The following is a 13,260-nucleotide window of genomic DNA, read 5'->3' on the forward strand; positions in this document are numbered from 1 at the left end:
TGTGAGATTGACTGGGAATGTATGTCTATATAAGAGATTAATACAGGGTAAGAAGATATAGGTGGTTAGCAGTAAATGTGAGCATACCTTTGAGTTATCAGGAGAAGAATGGCAGATTTTACAAGAAGATGACCCCATAATACCTGGAGTGTATTTTGTTTGTGGGAAACATGCCTACTTTAAACTGCTCCCATTGTGGGAGGGAATATGTTATTTAGGATTAATCTTACCCAAAATGTACCTTGTCAATTCTTTAGAAGAGTTAAACATGAAGCCTGCAGGAAAAAGATATACAAGGAGTCAGAATGAAGGAACACAACTAACAGGAGACATATTTGGAGCAGTCATTCCTGCATTAGAGGTAATATTGAATGATGAGACGATAAGAATATTATCCACGGTTGTAGATAGATTGGCTACTAGTAGTTCTGGAGCTATACTGCTGAAAACCTTGAGCTTATTCCTGTTAGATCAAAACCATTATGCTTTAGACATCCTTTTGGTTGAAAAAGGCGGATTCCGTAAAATGTTACAAATTGAAAAATTGCTGCATTTATATTCTTGATGAGAATCAAAAGACAAATGCTTATGCAAAGAATATTACTGAATTAAAATTAGAACTAGAACCATTGGAGACTCCAACTATAGCTGAAACATTTCTAAAAGCTTTGCTGAATTTGGAACTTGGTTAAAGGGTTTTGAAGAAGGAATCCCTAGTTGCATACTAATCCCCATATTATTAGTAATACTCTGTACTATTGCCTTCTATTGTCTTCATGTAGTAATAAGAAAAAGTACAAAAATAGAGAGAACATGTAAAGAGAAGAATGAAGAAGGATAAAGAGGTGAGTGAGAGTGAAGAATTAAACAAAATAAAAGAAATGGAACAATTGAAAATGAAAAAGAAAGATCTTGAAAAATTAAAGGAACTAATTGAAGTAGAACTACGATGATTCCAAATCATTACAGGTGAATTGGCAAGGTCTCAATAGAAAAATATCTATATGCATGAAGAATTAATATAAGAACTAACTGCTCGGCTAAAAAAAACTGCCATTGCTGCATAATTAAATCATGCTCTGCACTCTACTTAACCTGCGCTGAATGACTTGCAAAACGCACAGGAAAAAAAGTATTTCTGTTTCTTTCATAACCTCTCACTCGGACTTATTCAACAACATCCATCTTTTAAAACAATGGAAGCTGTATTACTTACACTTTTACCCTTCCAATAAACTGCTTTGGAATGTGCTGGGATGTATTAGAAAGTAACCACGGCAGAAGTAGCAACATTAATGTTTGGATGATCGGTAGTAAGTATGTGGGTATCTCACTCACCTATGAAATTGCCCTTTGAGATACATAAAATGGATAAGGTACCAGATGAAACTAACAAACCCCTGATCAAATCAGAAGATGCATTGTTATACTATCTTTAAGGCCAGATTTAGGAAAAGGGGCACTGCACCCAGTGCAGCACCACTTTTCTTGCACACCTTAGCTCCGAGCAGGTGTTAAAATCTCTTAGAATTCTTTGTGCCATTTATTTGACTCCCCCTAATGGGGGAATGCCCCCTTTGCATACATTATGCACGGCACATGCATGATGTAGCTCAAAGGGTTACAAAGTGGCACCGTGCATGCATTGCACAACATTGTAAATCTGGTGCAGTATTTTTGGGCATCTAACGCCACCTTAGAGTAAAAAAATGATGCTAATGTGTCGTTAGATGGCGCAAGGGGCTACTAAATCTGCCACTTAATGTTTCATAATTGTTTCAATCAAAATGTTATATAAGGTGTCCTAGGGAGAGTAAGAGGGACTTCATCTTCCTGATGCTGTTTGATGCTGGTGTGGTGTGATACTGAGAATCCTGATCCTCAGCTGAGAGACTCTGATTGCTTCCTCCAGAGTCACCCTTTCAGACTACAGCCATTACTGAAGCTAAGAACTATAGGTGAATACATGCATAAAAAAAAGAGTATTAGGTAATAGAGAGTAGAGTGGCTCAGGACAGCATTATAAATAGCTTTTAGACATAAGTTCTTAGGCATAACAGAGTTATTCATTCCAATGCTAGTTTGTATTGAGTCCTAAAGAGTTGAAATTTGTTTCATAGAACGTCTGATAGTTAGAAGGACATGAGACCCATAACCATGAGAATATTCTGAAATGTAACAGATTAACCCTCCGTTCTAAAACTTTCTCAGATTAAGAACGGTATTAGACAAAGGAGCGCTGTAGTTGGAGGATCGGATCAACTGAGTATGGACAGATTCAGGACCCTCTTTATGTGTCTTACTCTATATTGATATTTAGAATTAATAAACTAATTAGGTAAAATATATAATACATATTTAAAACTACTTAAAATGTTCTTTATTGAATCTAAATTCTAAATATTGATGAATTGGTTGTTGTTGTTGCAGCAGTGGAGATTTCCTTTTGACGCTCCAATAAAAGATCCACATAAATATAATGAATAAAAAGAGATTTTAGGGTGATGCACCCAGCAGGCACCTCCTAAGTCCCGTCACAGTGTGAGTCCTGAGTGCTGTGTCCCCTACACTGGGGACACCTGACTTTTGTTGTGTTTTCATTGTGTTACTGTGTGTGCATACAAATACTTTTCTCATTGCCTCTGAGATAAGCCATCAATCAATCAATATTTCTAAATCATGGCTACTCACCCATTATGGTCTCAAGGTGCTGGGGGGAGGGAAGGGGCCCCATCTGAAGGTTCTTCCTGAAGATGGTGAGTAAGGTGCTTTGTATGAGGTGCATGGAGAAGTTGTTCCAACTCTTTGCTGTAGTTTAGGTGAAAGATCATCCTCCAGCAGTGGTTTTGCCGATGCTAGGGATGGAGGCCAGGGCCATCTGAGCGGAGTGGAGGGATCTGGCAGGGTGTGCAAGGAGACGCGGTGGTTCAGGTAGGCTAGTCCTGTGTTGTGTATGGCCTTGTACGTGTGGGTTAGAAGCTTGAAGGTGATTCACTTCTCGACCGGTAGCCGGCAGAGGGTCCTCAGGTGTTGGGAGATGTGTTCTCGGCCAGGGAGGTCCAGAATGAGTCTGGCTGCGGTATTCTGGATGAGTTGAAGTTCTTTGATGTTTCTAGTTGAGGTGCCGGCGTAGAGGGCTTTGCCGTAGTCGAGCTTGCTAGTGACTAAGGCGTGGGTGACTGTCCTGCGACAGTCTGCTGGGATCCATCTGAAGATCTCCTGAAGTTTGCGGAGTATGTGCTAGCAGGAGGAGGCGACAGAGTTTACCTGGCAGGTCATGGATAGGAAGGAGTCAATGATGATTCCTAAATTGCGGGTGTGCTCGGTCGGTTCAGGAGGGGGTGCTGAGAGATGTGGGCCACCAGAAGTCGTCCCAAGATGAGGTGACGTTTCCGAAGATGATGAACTCCGTCTTGTTGAAGTTAAGCTTGAAGCAGCTTTCTCTCATCCAGACAGCGACGTCTTCCATTCCTGAGTGAAAGTTCCTTTTGGCCGTGTCTGGGTTTTTGGTGAGGGAAATGATGAGTTGTATTCATCGGCATATGACACTATTTTTATACCATGGCTGTCAGATGATGGCAGCAAGATGGGCCATGTATACATTGAACAGTGTGGGACTCAGTGAGGATCCTTAGGGGACTCCGCAGTTGACTCCCGTCAGTCTGGAAGTATAGGGCAGGAGTCTGACCCTCTGCATCCTCCCAGAGAGGAAGGAGTGGATCCATTCCAGGGCTCTTCTATGGATTCCTATGTCGTGGAGTCTGGTGTGAAGATTGCTGTGGGAGACTGTGTCAAAAACTGCTGAGAGGTCAAGGAGTATGAGTTCTTCTGTGTGGCTGCCGTCTAGGAGTAATCGGATGTCGTCGAAGGCTGCCAGGAGTGCTGTCTCCGTGCAGTGATTGCTGCGGAAGCCGGATTAAGAGATGTCCAGGAAGTTGTTTCCCTCAATGAAATTCTGTAGTTGTGCATTGATTGCTTTCTCAAGTACTTTGGCGGGGTAGGGTAGCAGCGAGATGGGCTGGAAATTCTTTGATTCTGAAGGGTCGGACAAAGGTTTCTTCAAGAGAGGGAGTATTTCGGTGTGTTTCCAGTCCTTGGAAAAGGTGCCTGTGCTGATGACGCAGTTGATTGTGTTATGAACCTAGGGGCCATGGATGAGCTGGCTCTGATGTATGTGTGGTACGGGCAGGGGTCGGAGGGGGCTCGGGAGTGGATACTATTCATAAAACTGATTGTTCAACCCACGCTAATGAGTGGGGGTGCAGGGGTTATCTTAGCTGTGTGACTACATTACCCTGAGTAGAGTGAGGGTTCGTATTTGGACAGGGGACAAACCACTGCAAACTAGAGACCCCATTTCTAACATTGGTGATTAGGTGTGAGGATAGGACTTGTATTTGTACTTGACATGCATTAATAGGTGTACACTACTTCCATATCTCAGACAATTATACAAGCACATACTGTTTTCTTGGCCCTCCCTTCTTTTTGCTTTCTTGAAATTTTGCAACTTTTGTATTCCTGACAATCATGTCTCATTCTGGGGAGTCAACAGCAGTTGCTGCAGATTTGGTGTTTGAGCACGAGAGCTTGGAAACCTACTTGGTGCCTCAGCTCAAAAAGTTCTATAAGGAGATCAAGTGTCCTATTAAAGTTCTGACTAGAAAGGAGGAGCTGTAAAAGGCACTGAGGAAAGTGCTGTTGTGGAGGGAGAGGAGAAGAATTTACATGAAAATTTGATGGATAGCCAAGATCTCCCTGGGAGGTTGGCACCTTCCAGGGCAAGCAGCAATGTTTCCTCAAGCGGTCTGACCCCAGAGGAGCTGGTGGACAGGTGGGAGGCTAGGAAGCACATGAACATGAAAGGCTTTGGTTGAAAATGGAGGCAAAGAAACTGGCCATAGAGTAACAAAGCATCATCTTGAAAGGCAACACCAGCACAGATGGTGGCAGTCTGAAAAAAGGGGTGTACGATCTCAAGAATCTAGGGACTGAGTACACTAAGGAGGATAACATACACAGATGGTTTCAGGGCTCTGAAGCTGCTCTCCACATGCACAGGATCACTGAGAAGGATTGGGGGGGTGGGCTTGTGGAACTACTTCACAGTGGAAGGGAGGGACACCTGGCTTGCAGTAGTGGCAGCTAGCAAGCTCACTTACACTACCCTGAAGGATGACTTTATAACTACCTATGGTCTGACAACAGAGATGGACAGACGGAAGTTCAGGGAGAGTAGGAAACTTGGGGCCAGATTTAAAGAAAATTGGCAGCGCCGCACTGTGTCACTTTAGAAATGCAGGGATGTGTCATATTTAAGGGAATCTGGAGCACCCCTGCATTTCCCGTTGCGCTTGCTCTAAATTTAGCTGCCAGCGCCAACACAGGCATCCTTGCACCTTTGTGCGAGGATGTCTGTGTTGCGGGGTGTGATTGTTTATATGCGGGAAGGTGTCCCTTCCTACACATAAACAATCACTACTGGTGCTTTGGCACTTCTGTGTGTGCTGCACAATGCAGGACACACACAAGTGCCAACGCGTCATTTTCAAATGATTGTTTATGTGCAGGAAGGGACACTTTTCCCCACAGAAACAATCATTTCTGGCATTTTGCTTTTTCTATACATGTGGCAGAATGCAGCAGGCATTGAAAAAGCAAAATACAAGTAGGAATAAAAGTATTCCTCGTCATTGCGCCCTGCTATTGCCACCCCTCGGGGTGGCCTTAGATTTTGGTGCTGGCTCAGGTTCAGGAGATTTCATAAATCTGAGGCAGTGTCAAAATGCAATGGGTGTTTCTGTGGCACGCCCACAGAAACACCCATTGCACACCCTTTCCACACACAATGCTTTGTGGGAAGGGACCATATTTACAAGGTGGCCTTAAGCCACAAAATTAGCTTAACTCCACCTTGTAAATACAGTGCTGTGTTTAGCACCACAGGAGCGTCACTTTGATGCTAGGGACCTAAAAATATGGCCCTTGATTCCCAGACCTGACTTGGGCATGTGAATTCCTTCTGCGAAGCACAAGATCAGGGAAGTGACGTAACAGATTACCAGGAGCTGTACAATGTATTTGTACAGGAGAACTTGTCTAGTCTGTGTTTTCCAGAGCTGCACCAGCACTTGACTGACATCAAGCTTACTGACCCCAGGAGGTGAGTACCAAGGTCCACAACAAGTTGTATGTAGGAGACCCAGTCATGTATGGGCAGGGTCCCCAATAAAACAAAGAGGGAGGACAAGTTAAAAAATAAGGAGTTCTCAAATGGGCCCCATACCAGTTCCTAGGATAAGGATTCCCAACCGCCTGTTGAAAAGAAAAGTTGGTTTCCTTCACAAAAGCCTGCAGGAAAGGGACCACTGAAGTGTTTCACTTGTGGCCAGGAAGGGCATTTCAGGGGGAGTTCCACGTGTCCCAAGTGGGCGGTCACACAGAGTGGCCAGTCTAGCCCTTGGGTAGGAGTTGGCCCCATTTAGTGGTGGGGGGTCAGCTAAGTTGACCCAAGTCTCCCTGGGAGAGGGTGAAGTGGTCCAGAGAACTGTAATGCCTGACAACACTAAGATGTACAGGCAATGGGTGACCATCAATGGGAGTCAGGTAGAGGCTCTGAGAGACACAGGAGTCAGTATGACAATTGTCTGCTGTCATCTGGTGTCTCAAGAGCAGGTAATCCCTAATGTGGTTCACCAGGTTGTAGCAGTAGACAAAAGTGAGCACTAATGTCTGGTAGCTCAGGTTCCCTTTGAATGGGGGGGTCTGAGGATCCTTGAGGGTACCTGTGAGTCCATCCATACCTATTGACTATCTGCTAGGTTATGACATGGAGCATACCTCCTGGAAGGAAGTGAAGAGCAGGCTGCAGCTGGAGATGTTAGGATTGCCAGAGTGGGCGTGTATGACCACAAGTTCCATGGCCACCAGACAGGGTGAGCAGAAGGATCTGGAGCCTGCAACAGTGGCCCAGGTGGCTGCCAGGAGGAGGATAGTCAAGGGGCATGAGAAACCCACGCCTGAGATTTCCACAGTCCAGGAGAAGGCTGGGCCTGAGAGGGATGCCCGGAACCTACAGGAGAAGAAGTGACCAAAGGTGGGGCCCTACCTGAGCTGACCCATTGGCAGCAGGAAAGAGGCCCCACCCCGAAGGAGTTGTGTGAAATGCCGAAGGTATGCCCCACCCTTGAGGGTCTTCGGGAGCAGGCTGAGGCCCAAGCACCTGATGACGCCTCTGGATCTCACCTGATCTACTGGGAAAATGATCTCTTCTAGAGTGAGCCTAAGGTTGCTGAGCCGGGGGCAGCCCATGTGCTGGTGATACCCCAGTGTTTCAGAGCCTTCCTACTGGGTCTGGCTCGTTATGTGCCACCAGCACGTCTTCTGGGGCAGGACAAGACCTTTGACAGGCTTGCACCAACTTTTATTGTCCCAAAATCAGGAATACCTCAGATGCATTCTGCTGGACATGTCAAACATACCAGGTGAGTGGAAATATGGGACGAGGTGCAAGGCTCCTCTTCAACTGTTCCCTGTTGTGATCATCCCTTTTGAGTGGGGGAGCATTGACATTGTGTTGGATGGGTGCTTGAGGACCTCACAGCAGCCACAAGGGGGTGAGTACAGTGCCCATCATAACAACTCACACATGGTAGGGTGGTATCCGGGTGGAGGATGTGTGTCAGTTGGTGCCCCTAGGCCAGGCCTGATATTGCAGTGTAGGTCTACTGGTGGCTAGTGTTCAGAAGGGAAAATCTTGCTACCTAGCTTGTAGGCATCCACTACTGGTCAGGGCTGCGTGGGTCCCAGGAGTGCTTAATTTGGTGGTGTGTGCCCCTCCCCATGCCTTGGCTGATAAATATTTCTCTGGTAGTGCTATGGCATATTGGGTAGGCCTGTTCCCTGTGTGCGGGGGTGCTGTGTACACCAACAGTGGTGTTGGTGCAGCCACTGACCAAGTGTATCCTTTGTCTCTTCCCCCCATTGTCATTTTGTCATCCTGTCCTTATGTGCATTAGCATAATCTGGCGGAGGAACAGAGACACTGGCGACAGAGGGATCTGCATCCCACTGGACCCAGGAGGTATAGTCCACCGACGGTGAGGGAACCAGTGGGACGGAGGGCGAGGGGAGCACCACAGCAGAGACTGGAGGGGCGGTTCAGACACAGATACCTCCTCCGATGGAAGCTCCCTGGTGGTGTTGGACACTTCTGTGACCACCCCAGCAACAGCCACATCTGCCACCTCTGTACCAACACCGCCCTCCCAACAGCCCCTAATCGAGTTGCCTGTGGCCGCTCACCCAGGAGTGTGGGCATCTCCTTCGCCCCAGGCACCTCAGACCCTGCCCCAGTTAGCCCTGCTGCCTGAGTGAGGAGCCTGTTGACCACCTAAGATCCATCTCTGTTGGGCAGTCAACCATTGTGAATGCCATCCAGGGGCTGGCAGACCATATGCAACAATCTAATGCATTCCTGGAGGGCATTCATACTGTATTGGTGGCCCAACAGAGATCGATTCAGGCTCTGGCCTCCTCTCTGATGGCAGCCATTGTCCCTGTTTCTACCCTCCCCCCTCCAACTTCCACTGCCCCGTCCCATTCTCCTCAACCCCAACCCATCCCAAGCACACAGGCAGACGAGCATGCACACAAGACAACTCCCAAGAGTGTCATGGGCAAACACAAGCACCACACTTCATCTCACAGGCACTCACACAAACACCATCCAGTTGCAGATACACCAACATCCACTATTTCCACCCCCTCCCCTCCTCCTCCTCCACCACCTCCCACCCAGTTCCGTCCATACAAACACCTGCATGCACTACATCATCATCCACTACCAGCATCATCGCCACACCAAGCAGAACACACACTTCACTGGCAGACACCTCCATAACAGCCATGCACACATCCCCTATGTCCACTCCAACTGTGGTGTCTGTCCTCCCTCCCAAAGTACACAAACCCAAGCCCTCAGACACACAACAGCCATCCACCTCACAACAGCACACAGCCCATGCACCTGCACCCAAAAGCAGAAGACACCTCCAACAACCACTCCCTCATCCTCCACTTTCATTCCGTCTCCCTCTTCCCACCCTAACGTCCCTAAAAAAACAGTTCCTATCCACCATTGACCTCTTTCCTACCCCTACCCCCATCCTGCATGTATTGGCAGGGTAGGAAGAACCCAGCCAAGTTCTCTCAGCCACACAGTCCACAGGCCCAGTCGTCACCACACCCACTCGTGGTGGAAAAGGATCCAGGCCACATGTCCTGAAGGTGAAGGAGCCTGCACCAGGCAGCCTCAAGGGAAAGGAGCCTGCCCAGCAGGCACAAAGACCAAGGAGCCTGCATCAGCAGGCAAGAAGGAAAAGGAGCCTGCCCCAGCAGGCAAGAACGGAAAGGGGCCTACCCCAGCTGCCCGGAAGACCAAGGAGCCTGCACCAGTAGCGCAAGAAGGGAAAGGGGAGGAAGACCAAGGGGCCTGGGGCAGGAGCCGCGACATAGCCCCTATCACCAACCATGGATGTGCAGCCGTCCGAGGTTGCAGGGGATGGGCAGGAGCCTCTCCCCACCAGCAGCACCACCACCACTGTGCAGCCGTCACTGCCGGCGGACGGTATGTAATCCTGCCTCCATGGGCTGCTGTGCGGCTGCCCCCTCCAAAGCCAGTGGGTATGACACCCACCTGAGAGACTGTGGCCCATCACTCCCCAGGATCAAGCACAGGGCATGTTGCCCCCTCCAGAACCAGTGGGTAGTACACCCATTCGAGAGACTGTGGCCTTGCACTCCCCAGGATCAGTCACAGGGCATGTTTCACCTCCAGAACCAGTGGTCTTGTAACATCTCCCGGCTGAGGTGCTCCCCCATCCCCATCCCTCTGAGGTACCTGTCTATTTACCAACTGATGCCCCTGCAGTGTTCTCTCCGTGTTGAAGCAGGTGACATGTGAGGCCTTGGACTTTGGCCTGTAGCCATGTGGCCTACAAACATTTTGGACTGGGCTGTGTCCCTTTTTCTGTACATATGTATATATCTATTCTTGCCTAACTTATTTTTCATACTGTGTTGATCTCATTATATTCACTTTTGCAAAATCGTTTTGTCCTTGCATTATTCAACAGAGTTATGGGGTAAAATTGTTTTTATAATGCATCTGGGTGTGTGTGAGGGTTGTGTATTGTGCGTGTGTGTGTCACTCTCTTTTTCCTCCCCCCCTCCCTTGTGTGCTAGGCTGCTGCACTCATCGTCGTCATCTTCGCTGGTGTTCGTGGTGGAGCAGAACGTAGAAGGTCATCAGGAAGACATGCAGTTCAGGTTCCATGGTGGCGAGGTTCTTCCCTGTGTCTCCAATGGAGAGTCCTTTCCCTTCTGAGCTAAGTTTCTGCTAGGCTTTTGATGTCATTGGTACCGCCCCGGAAAAGGTGGCGGATTGTCTGGTCATAATATGGTAGGCGGAACATTGACTTCCACCTGGCTATAGGAGGCTACCGCCGTGGTGGCTGTTGTTTACGCAATGGCGGTTGGTGTGGTACATTACCTGTCTTTCTGAGATCTTTCCACTATGGTCAAAATGTTGTGGTAGTTACCGCCAGCCTGTCGGCAGTATAATCGCCACTTTATCACCGACCACAAGGGTCGTAATGAGGGCCTAAATATTTTGGTGAAGTTGTTTTTTAAATTGTGAGTTTGAAAATGCCACTTATAGAAAATGGGCATTTTCTTGCTTAACCATTCTGTGCCTCTATCTGTCTGTGGAATACACATCTGGGTCAGGATGATAGTTGGGCTGTTTGTGAATTAATTCTAGACAGTCACACAAAGGGAGCTGAGGTGTGCACTGCATATCCTGATTGATCTTCCTGGGCTGGAGTGGTGGGAGGAGCTGACACTTGCACCTGAAAAGGGCTATGTCTGGCTTTACACAAAGCAGTCACCAACCTCCTGGAGTTTCTGGGGCCAGGGAAGGAAAGGCAGGGCCTTGTGCACTACAAAGACTTTCCTTTGAAGTGTGTCTACTTCAAAGGCAGAAATGAGTATAAGTACTGGATTTCTGAGACCACAACTTTAGAATCTGTCTGGACTGAGGATATTTTGCCAGGAAGAAGAGCTGGATGTCATAGAAGGGACTGCCACTCTGCCAGTTGCTTTGCTGGCCTGCTTCTTGCTGCTTCTGTGCTGGGACTCAAAGGATTGGAATTTGCTTTCTACGTCCTGCTTCCAAGGGTTCTCCATGTGCTTGATCTGAGCTTATATCGTGTTAGAAGTTTCAAGGACATCGAAGACTTCATCTCCCAGGACCTGGACTCTCTTGCTGAGAGTCCTGACACACGAAGTGGTGGCAAATCCAGTATTTGGGCCCTTGGGAGTGAGTTGTGATATAACCAAGAAGAAACCCAGTACATCGACTCTGGAGTGACTTCACAACCAGCACCACTTTCCGACTCTGTGCTGTTTCCTGAACCGGAGCCGAGGAACCAGCTAAGTGCAACAACCACGACTGACACTGCAGGCCCAATGCCACAGTGGTGCCTCTGAAGCCACATCACAGAATAAGGCCTGAGTGCCGTGTCCCTGACATCCAGGACACCCGACTCTGACTCTGCCGCAGCCCCTGTGGCATCATGGTGTGATTGCGACACCACAAAGTTGACGCCTGATGTCTTGACCTACTGGATTCATCAACCCCACTGGATCGTAAGGAAGTGACATATTGCCACTTAAGCCAATCACCTCCCTTGCAACCATAAAGAACCAACGACTCACCTGCTCTGCCTCGCAATAAGTAACCAGTTCCTCACCTCCCCTGTAGTAGTAAGGAACCAATGCCACACTGGCTCCAGCGACATCTCAGCTCTCTGTCTCTGTGCAATGCCTTTGTTTCCTCATTGTTGTCAAAGGAACTGTGCCTTGGGTCCGTGCGACTCCATGACCAGCGCGCACACCCTCACGAATGGCATTGGACTGTTGCCAATGACTCCATCAAGACACCATGATAGCCCCAGTTTCAACAATTTTATTTCTAAGCCCTTTACTGAGATGTAATCTTTAAAATGTTTTATCTTTACTTGTGTATGTTGGATTTTTGTCATTTTTGGTCTTGTTTTACTCAGACAAATCTTGGCTATTTCTCTAAACTGGTGTGTAGTACTTTTGTGGTGTTTTCACTTTGATACTGTTTGTGCGTACAATTACTTTACACATTACCTCTGACAGAAGCCTGACTGCTCATGCCAAGCTACCAACGGGGTGAAAAGGGATTAACATAGCTGTGTGACTCCCTTATTCTGTCTAGAGTGAGCATTCCTACTTGGACAGCGTGCAAACCACTGCCAACTAGAGACCCCATTTCTAAAACTGGCCATCCTTAATTGATTTAGAAAGACAACTGCTATACCCAATTTTCGGGAAATCTGGATGTAGAATCATTTGTGATGTGATACCATTTTGCTTTAGCACCAATACCAATAAACACACAGGGTGCATTTTGTTTTTTCTTAAACAAACTGTTGCCAACCTTGTCATCAGCTGAGCATAAACTATTGATGGTTGATTTATATGCTTAATATATTTGTGCAGAATATTTCGGTGTATTTTTAATTTCTTTCAGCTAGTTCCACTTATCTGATCTTATCTTAATAATGCTTTTTAATAATGAATGAAAATTAGTGCAATATAGAAATAACCTACCTAAAAAGATGCATATGTGCAACATGTTGCCTCTTTTATCACATTGCATATGCAGTGTCACAATGTTGCCATTCAAACCTTCCTAGTCTGTTTCTATACAAAGTTACACAATTTGCAGGTCCAACATGCATTACTCAAGCTGTACTTGTTGTGGTTATTCAATTCAAAATTGGCAATGTATCCATTACACTAGATACTTGAACTACCTCTCACATTCTGAATCTGAATGTGTCACTTTTGAGCTTCCACACAGCAATGGATGGAAATTATTGAATTATCTCTACTAACTGAGTGTTCCAATAGGTAATATTAGTTTCAATGTAGTTTTAGTGTTTAGGTGATCCACACTTGTGCAAATGCTGAAGCAAAAGCGATCTTTGTCTATTCCTTTTTTAATCCTGACAATTATGCACCTGCCTTTTTATATTCTGTACCATGGTCTTCTGCATCACCAGCTGTGAGAAAAAGGGTTATTGGTTGAGAGGTGTGTGAAACCACTTCAAGCCATAGCCAAAATCCCCATCATGGTGAAGAACTAAAGTCATGAAAAACATTTAC

The sequence above is a fragment of the Pleurodeles waltl genome, chromosome 2_2, assembly GCF_031143425.1.
Source record: "Pleurodeles waltl isolate 20211129_DDA chromosome 2_2, aPleWal1.hap1.20221129, whole genome shotgun sequence".
In the NCBI taxonomy this organism is placed as follows: domain Eukaryota; kingdom Metazoa; phylum Chordata; class Amphibia; order Caudata; family Salamandridae; genus Pleurodeles; species Pleurodeles waltl.